The sequence below is a fragment of the Diuraphis noxia genome, unplaced genomic scaffold, assembly GCF_037042655.1.
Source record: "Diuraphis noxia isolate RWA-SAM2 unplaced genomic scaffold, SU_Dnox_SAM2 contig0001, whole genome shotgun sequence".
Lineage (NCBI taxonomy): Eukaryota > Metazoa > Arthropoda > Insecta > Hemiptera > Aphididae > Diuraphis > Diuraphis noxia.
The window spans coordinates 78,654,280-78,663,449 of NW_028301711.1; the positions used below are offsets into that span (position 1 = coordinate 78,654,280).

Genomic DNA, 9,170 nt, shown 5'->3' on the forward strand with positions numbered 1-9,170 from the left:
GGGTGCTGGCATGTCCCCAGCACCCCTCTATAAGAAATATATATAACTTTGGAAGGGATAAAGCACTAACGACGGGATAAAGTGCACTAACGAGCACTAACGAAGCACAAACGAATAAAATTTGTTTGGACCCGAAATTCGAAATGGGGGTGCTGGCATGTCCCCAGCACCCCTCTGTAAGAAATAGGGATAACTTTGGAAGGGATATAGCACTGACGACGGGATAAAGTGCACAAACGAGCACTAATGAAGCACAAACGATCGCCCCGGGTTTGGACCAGAAATTCGAAATGGGGGGTGCTGGGGACATGGACCTGTCTGGAATGTAAGAAACGCAACATTAAACAACGGAGATCGGACTAACAATGTATGTGAGGGATGGAATAATCGGTTTTCAAACTTAGTAAGTACTTATTTATTATTTCAATTATTTATTTATTCAATTAAAATATTCAATATAATTTGTTTAATATTAATTAAGATCAATCACAAACATCCAACAATTTGGACATTGATTACTAAGATGCGGCATGAAAATGCAGCAGACGAAACCGAAGTCGCGCAGCGTCAACTGAGTACTATTGAACCACCATTGAAAAAAAAAAGAAAATATATGTTAAAAAATCTTTGCGAAGAGTACAATGATGGAAGTAGGGACATTCCAAATTTTTTAAATGCTATTGCTAATTATATTAGAAATTAAAATAAAATGTTCCATTTTAGATTCTGAACGAAGTGATGAATGTATTGATTTTACAATGATGTGTTTTTTTTTTTCTTGTTTTTGTGTCTGTGTATAGCATAACTAGTCGAAATAATGCTTCGATTTCAAACTTTGGGGGTGGCTTCCGATGTAAAAGTGAAGGTCCTTGGTGCATTATAGAGGTCAAAAGTAAACATTTTCTAACAGTTTTCAAAAAAATCGAGAAAAACAAAAAAAAAAAATGACAGAAAAACGGGAATTTTTACGCAAAACCAGTTTTCGACCAAATCGATATTTTTATATGGTTGTAATTCAAAAACTAATTACTGTAAATACCTGAAACTTTCACCAAATGTTAATTTTAGTGATTTCTATATACAGTTTAATTTTCAAAAATTTTCGACTTTTTTTGAGTTATTATAGACCACTGAAATTTTCGATTTTTTTGAGAATTTTTTTTTGAAGTGTCGGTAAAAAAATGTTGGACGACCAAAAAACCTTGAAAAATTAATTCACGGTTCCTTATGAGTTGTTCTTATTGTAGCTAAAAAAAATTAAAAATGGTAAGTCACAATTTTTTTAATAAGCGTTTACAGTTCAAAATTTTACGAAATCTGTCGAAAACGCGAAAATTTGCAAGTAATTTGCAAGTTGAAAAATCATAAAATTTTATTAGTATTTGAAGTTCAAATATTGGCAAAAGTTCGTCAAAACCATGAATATTTGCAAATTAGTTTTAAGTTGAAATATCATAAAATTTTTTGCGTTTATAACTAAGGATTAAAAATACAAAACTAAATTTTCCATAAGTTTTCCTTCAAGTAGCTATAGAGAAAACTCGAAGCATCATTATAGGAAAAATTTTAAGTGCGTTTGAATTTTAAATTTTTACGAAATAGCGTAACGATGACGATTTATCCTGAAACGATTTTAAATATTTGTTATTATTCAAAAAGTATAAGTCGTAGATACTTGAAAATTTTATCAGTTATGTAGATTGGCATTTTCTTTACATGATTTAATTTTCAAAATATTTTGACTTTTTTTTAGATATTTTTAGACGACTGAAATTTTCAATTTGTCTGAAAACATTTTTTTGAAAGTGTCGATAAAAGTTTTTTGGCCCTATCAAAATACTTGAGAATTTAATGCAAAGTTCCTCATAAGTTATTCTTATAGTGATTAAAAAATTATAAAAATACATAGGCACGATTTTTTTTATTAGGATTTGAATTTCATATATTGACTTAATACGTAAAAATTACAGCAATGTTCAAATTATCTTAGATCGAAATTCATAAAAGTTTTTCTTTTTAATTCTAAGTTTTGAGAATTTAATACAAGGCTCATAATATAGTTTTGCAATAGCAGTTGAAAAATAAAAGAAATATACAGTCACATTTTTTTTTTACATGCATTCAAATTTTAATTTTGACAACATACGTAAAAATCACTAAAATTCGTAAATTTTTTTATTCCAGAATTTCATAAAAAATTTTCCTTTTAAACCTTGTGGCGGTCCTGGACGGATACCACAAAAATGCGTGTGGTGGAGAGTTTAGACACATAAAAAAACACTTTGTTAAGTCGCAGAAGTGCGGTGGTGTATGGTTTATTGTCGGGCAGCAAACAAGTCACAGAACAATAAGACGAAACAATATAATGTATGTTGAAACAAAAAAAACAAAGTGAACACACTAGGGTCGAGAGACAGTACGCGCGAGGACGGTGGTAGTGCGATAGTTGTCACTCAAAACGCGGTCGTGGAACTGACTTACTACAAGCCGGTTCGCGGTATCGGCGGTCGACATTTCCAGGCGCGCTTATCGCGTGTCGGTGTCGGCCGTCGTCGATTGGCGGTTGACAGAGAGAATAGACGGCGCGGGTTTCCGCGCAAAGGCCGTTTGAATTTAAACGACTATTACGCGGGACCGCGTCATACTCCCCCCCCCCCCCCAAACCGCCAACGATGGCGGTGTGCCAGCCAGTATCGGTGGTGCGGTTGTGGTAGACACCTTATCCGCGGGCACGTTTTCCTGCTGGTTACAGCGGACGTGACCCGGCGGTGTCTGGGTGTGGTTGTCGACGCCGGCTGTGGGCACTCTTCCGGGGTTCCGGCACGTGTTTCCGGCTGGTGACAGCAGACGTAGCCCCGGAGTGTCTACTGCCGTCGAGGAGACGCCGGGAGACTATGGAACGTGTTATCGAACACGGTCTCCATGTCACCCTCGTCACCAAGGTTAGGTTAGGTTACTCCCGGCAGGTCTTCAACTGATATTTCAATATCAACGGATTGCGAAAAGGCGGTTAGGTTTGCTCCGTGGTCCCGGCTGTTCCGGCAGGTATTATACTACCTCCGGTACCGTGGCCGCGGTGTGGACCGGGTTAGGGTTGTGGGGGGGCCGTGGTTGGTGCCGGTTTTTCCAGGCGGTGCTGCTGGGACTCGTTTTGTTTTTTCGCCCGGTGGTCCCGCAGGCGCTGCTGGTTCCGGCGTTGACGGGCGTTCGGCACGGCTGGTACGGGTGTGCGCGTGGAGGTAGCGGCTGTTGGCGTCTGTGTGGGTGGTGTAGGACGGCCGACTGTGATGAGTGTTGGTTGTTGCCGTGGTGCGGTTACCGGGTACTGAAACAGCGGCCGGATCGGTTGCACTGTGGTCGCCGGTCGTGGTGTGGCTGCTGGTCGCCTTGTCGACGCCGGTACTGCCGCTCGCCGGGGACTACGCGACCGGTTTGTGCGTACCAAAGTCGTGGGGGCGCCGCTCGTCGCCTTTCTAAAGACCTCAGTTCGGTCCTCCCACCCCCGTGTGTACGCGGCCCATAATACCGGGTCCCGCTGTAGCTGTGCCGTCGTCATCTGGCGTACACGTACCGCCGTGGTGGTGTTGGTGGCCTCCTCCAGACTGGCCGCCCTCAGTAGTTGCTGGCTACGTTCCAGCAACTCTGCCGCTTGTTGTATGGCGGTTGGCGGTGTGGTCGGCCGTTGTTGGTCCATGGTATGGATGTTGTTCCGACTAAAATTTGTTAAATTTAGTTATGGGCTTGTTGGTGGGTGGGGTGGTGTAGAGCGGGGTTGTGTTGTGGTCATCGCCCGTTTGAAGCAGGACACGTGGATTTTGCGTGCGGGCTGTTGGTCCGTGAGGAACACGCCTTTGCCCACGCGTCTGTGTAGCTTCACCGGTCCCCACCAATCACCATTTTGGTGCGAAGCCGGCGTGAAATTTTTTGTGCGCGCTCGACAGGTGGTGCGCTTTATAGTACACCATGTCACCTGTTCGGTATTTTGTGTCAGTCTGGCCCCCTGTTACAGGTGGTACGTCCAGTACGGCACTTTCCCGTTTCGCCCTGTCCCTATCCGTGTGCTCTATCTGGTTGTCCGCTGTCCGAGTCAGTGCCCAGTCCCCGGGTCGCTTGCCCTCTCTGCCGAGGACAAGTACCGACGGTGGGTATCTTGTCTGGTCGTTGCGTCTATTCCTGATAGAGAACAGTATGGGGGCTAACTTGGTGTCCCAGGTTTTGTGGTTCCCGTCGACGAGTAGCGCGCGTAGACCTTTTTTTATTTCCTGGTTGCGGCGCTCGACTGGGTTGGCCCTCGGATGATATACCGGAGTTGTCCAGCCCTCGGCCCCCCATCGTTCGATTGCTTTGCACATGTCATTCGATACGAACTGCGGGCCGTTGTCGCTTAAATACACACGGGGGTATCCGAAACGTGAAAAGAATTCTCTTTCAAGCGTTTCGGTTTTTGTCTTTGTAGTGGCTGTTCTGAGCGGGTATGCTTCGGTCCATCTACTAAACAAATCCGTGGCAACCAGTAAATATTGTTTTCCCCTACTCGTACGCGGGTAGGGGCCCATGAGATCTATGCTGATTACCTCCCAGGGGTGTCGCGGTGTTCTGGCGGAGATCGGGTCATCTGCGCGCGCGTTCAGTGGTTTTGTACACGCGCAAATGTGGCACGACTTGACATACAGTCGAACGTCGTTTTTTTGGCCGTTCCAAAAAATACGCTGTCTTACCACCCTGTATGTTTCTTTCCAACCTGGGTGGTTTGCGAGGACGTGGTCGTGGTATATCCAAATCACATTCTGTGCTTTGTCGTTTGGTACGACTACGGGTGTGTGTTCGCCCAACTTTTTCCGCAGAAGGCCGTCGGTAAAAATGTATTGGCTACTCTTTCCCGTGGCGTTTCTGGTGTTGTCCGGTGTCCCGTTGTCCACTATGTCTCGTGTTTTGGGGTCATTGGCCTGCTAAGTCGCGAGCATAGTGTGTGTGATGGTGTGGTCGTTGTTTGGTTTGTCCGGGTCCGTAGTGGCGAACAGATTGTCGGCCGGTGCGCTAGTAGTGGTGTTGTGTGTTGACATGTTGTGTGGTGATGTGGGTACCCCTACTAGTCGCTCCTCGAGGTGTTCCTCGTCTACCGGTGGCCCGGGTGCCGGATTCCGTGATAACATATCCGGCGCCTCGTTCTGTACGCCGGGCACATGCGTGGTCTGGTAGTCCAGGTTAGCCAGTTGTTGTGGTTAACTTTGAGTTTGTGTTTTTGGCTCGGTGGAGCCACGTTAGGGCTGCATTGTCCGTGTAAAGTTCAAAACGGTGGGCTTCCAAATATGGTCTGAATTTGTAGATTGCCCAAATTATCGCGAGACACTCGCGTTCAACCGCGGCGTACCGTTTCTGTGTGTCACTAAACTTCCTGCTTGCGTAGGCGATTATCCGTCTTTCGTCCGGTCTGTCACCCCGTTGGAAAAGGACGGCACCTGCTCCTATTTCGCTAGCATCCGTTTGTAGGCAGAACGGTTTTCCGTAATCTGGTGTCGACAGTTTTGGCGAGTCGTACAAGGCGCGTTTTATTGTATTGAATGCCGCCTGTTCGGTCTCGGTCCATGACCATTTGGTACCCGTTTGAGCCGGTCTGTTAGTAGCGCTATGGTGTCCGCGTAGTTGTCGACAAACTGGCTGTACCAGTTGCAGACGCCCAGGAACTTCCGTAGGTCCCTAACTTTGGTTGGTGTGGGGAACCGCATGATGCCTTCTAGTTTCTCCGGTTGTTTGTCTATGCCGTCGGAGGTGACTAGGTGTCCGAGAAACGATATTTCGGTAGATCCGAAACTGCATTTTTCGGTGTTGCATGTGTAGACGCTCCAGAACTTTGTCCAAGTGGCACTGGTGTTCGTCCGTAGTGTTTGAAAACACCACTATATCATCAAGATATACGCGGACGATCTCATCCAGGTACCCCCTCAATACTTCGTTCATTAAACGTACAAAGGTCATGGGGCTGTTCTTAAGGTCAAAGGGGAGGACTTGGAACTGATACAGACCCCGACGCGTCCAGAATGCCCTGTATTTTCGAGCGTTTTGGTTAAGTGGTACTTGCCAGTATCCCGACTTAAGGTCCAAAATGCTAAATATTTTTGCGCCTCGCATTTGACGTATCAACGTATTGAGGTCCGGCATTGGGTAAGCGTCGGACTCAGTGACGTCATTGAGTCGTCTGTAGTCGATGCACAGTCGGGGCGATCCGTCTTTCTTTTTTGGTAAGACGACGGGTGCTGCCCATGGTGATGTGCTTTGCTCCACAAGTCCCTGTTGTTCCATATCCTGTACCATGGTATCGATTGTGGTCTGTTTTGCCTGCGGGTAGGGATATGGTTTGAGCGTTATCGGTGTTTGGTTCTTCAGGAGTATGTCGTGTTCGATGAATCTGGTGCGACCCACGTTGCCGCTGAAAACGTCCAGGTAGTTGCGAATTACTTCGGTTATTTTCGCGCGCGTGTGTATGTCACCATGTATTACCAAATTATCGATGTCTGGTGTAGGGTGGGGGTGGCTTTTCCAACCCTTCCAGCATGCCGTTATTCTCCTAAGTGTACCTAAGTGGATCGTGCTCGTTGTGTAGTCCCAGGTGACTTCGTTGTGTACGAGGAAGTCGTGTCCTAGGAGCATATCGCAGTATAGGTTGTCCAGAATGGCTGCGGTGAAAGTGACCGTTAGATCTCCGATCCTGGCTACGAATGTGGCGGTACCACTTGTCATTGTGGTGTGTCCGTCCGCCATTCGTACGTGTGTGGGTTGTCCGTGGTGTGGTGTACCAAATGTGTGTGCAATGTTCAGGCTTACATATGACTTTTGTGCTTGTGAATCGAGTAGCGCTGTTACGAAGCCTGACCTAAATTTGAGCTCGACCGCGGGGGTCGGAATTTTGTCGGGGCATGTTCGTTTTTCGTTACTCGTCGTTGGTTGTGTACTGTAGCGGGGCAACTGGTTCTGAACCGCGTTTCCGGTGCTCTGGTGAGCGGTTTGCACCGCCATTATCAGAGCGTCCGTTTCGGTTGCCTCTGTGCTACTTGTATACAACCAACGACGAGTAACGAAAAACGAACATGCCCCGCGTCAACCTAAGATTTGAACATTTAATACAAGGCTTCCAAAATACTTTTACATTAGCAGTTGAAAAATCAAGAAATGTATAGTCACATTTTTTTTTATAAGCATTTAAATTTCAAATTTTGTCTAAATACGTAAAAATTACGAAAATTCGCAAATTATTATAAGCTAGAAATTCATAAAAAATGTTCTTTTTAAATCTAAGCTTTGAAAATTTAATACAAGATTTCTTACAAATTTGTCAATCTTTATCACAAAAAAAAATGTCCACCGGAAATTCAAATTAAATTTTTATTAGCATTTGAATTTCAAATATTGACAAAAATTTGTCAAAACCATGAATATTTGCAAATTATTTTGTAGTTCAAAATTCATAGTATTGTTTGTATTTATATCTAAGGTTATAAAATTCAACACTAAGTTTTCCATAAGTTTTGCTTCAAATAGCTATAGAGAAAATTTGAAGCGTCATTATACGAAAAATATTTTGAGTGTTTGAGTTTTAAATTTTTATGAAATCGCGTAATGATAACGATTTATCCTCAAACCAGGTATTCGTATATCTATGATAATATAAGGTATTATGAACTATGATAACTACACTAATTGATTGGGCGTAACCGTTTTCCGCCAAATTGACCATAGCTCGTTATCACCATGGCCGTTTTCCGCCAAAGGTTATATTTCCGATTTCCACCAAAAGAAATAATAAATAATTATTGAGAACCCCTGAACTGAATCCATCAACCAGTAATGATTACGATGTACTCAGTACATTTACTGAGTTTGTCAAAAAATCTCTTTTTCGTATAGTAAATAATTTGTATAATAATGTATTATTTGGAAAACAAACATGTGATATTTAATGTGTACTTTTATATAATTTTAATTTTTATAATAATGAGTGATGCTTATCATCATACAAATGTATAGGTACTTAAACTGTTTAGTGTTTTTACGTATAATGCTTTAAATTTGTATAATAATGTATTATTTGTACAACAGACATGTGATAATTATAAAAATTATCGTTTTCGTATGGTTAATATTGAATGAGTACTTTTATATAATTTTAATTTTTATAATAGTGAGTGATGTTTATAATCATAACATTCATAACAATTCGTATATAGTATAGTAGTAGACTATGCTTTAGAAAATACGCTGGGTATACCTAAATAGTCGAATAATAATACTTTATAATAGTCGTAAGATAAGAATTAGATAATATAGTTTATGATCAATATCTGTGTGAGGTGAGCTGGCGCATGTATGATACAAGGTGAGGAGCTTACATGGTATCTGGATTCAGTTCAGGGGTTCTCAATAATAATTTATTAATTTTTTTTGGCGGAAATCAGAAATACAACCTTTGGCGGAAAACGGCCATGGTGATAACGGGCTAGGGTCCTTTTGGCGGAAAACGGAAACCCCCAATTGATTAACCATGCCTTATGCAAAATGCGTCTTAATTGAAAAATAAAATATTTGTTTCAAAATAGAATATAATGACAATATTTAAATATAATATATCCTAGACTGACAAATTATCTTCGTTCAGAATCGTTTTTCGTATACAATGATACCTATCATTGCATTCAAATTTAATCCCATTCATTACAGTAACCTACTGTACAGCAGAACGACATCCACGACTTACCCGCTTTTTTTTTTTTTAAAACGTTTTTCTAAATTTTTAGAAAATAGTGTAGGTATTATTTTATTGTGTGTTCATAAAAACAAATTATTTTACATTTTCACATTTTTAAATTTTTAAATTTTACTATTAGTGATGTAGTGTAGATATACAGGTTTAACAAATTTTACGAGCTAATTTTTTTAGAAAATTTTAAATTCTGAGCGGAGCGATGAATGTATTGATTTTACAATGATGTATGAGTTTTTTTTTTCTAAATTTTTCTAAAATAGTGTAGGTAGTCATTTTTTCAGCAAATTATTTAATGTTTTATTATGTGTATACTGTATTCACAAAAACAAATTGTTTTACATTTTATTTTATATTATTTGACTATTTGACTAATGTGTGTGCAGTATATTTGGTGATATTATTACTACTAACG

General features: G+C 41.7%; 1 pseudogene; it reads right to left on the reverse strand.

Moving 5' to 3' along the window:
• Positions 1-2,295: 2,295 nt before the first annotated feature.
• LOC149061918 (uncharacterized) lies at positions 2,296-4,155 on the reverse strand (annotated as a pseudogene).
• Positions 4,156-9,170: the final 5,015 nt, after the last annotated feature.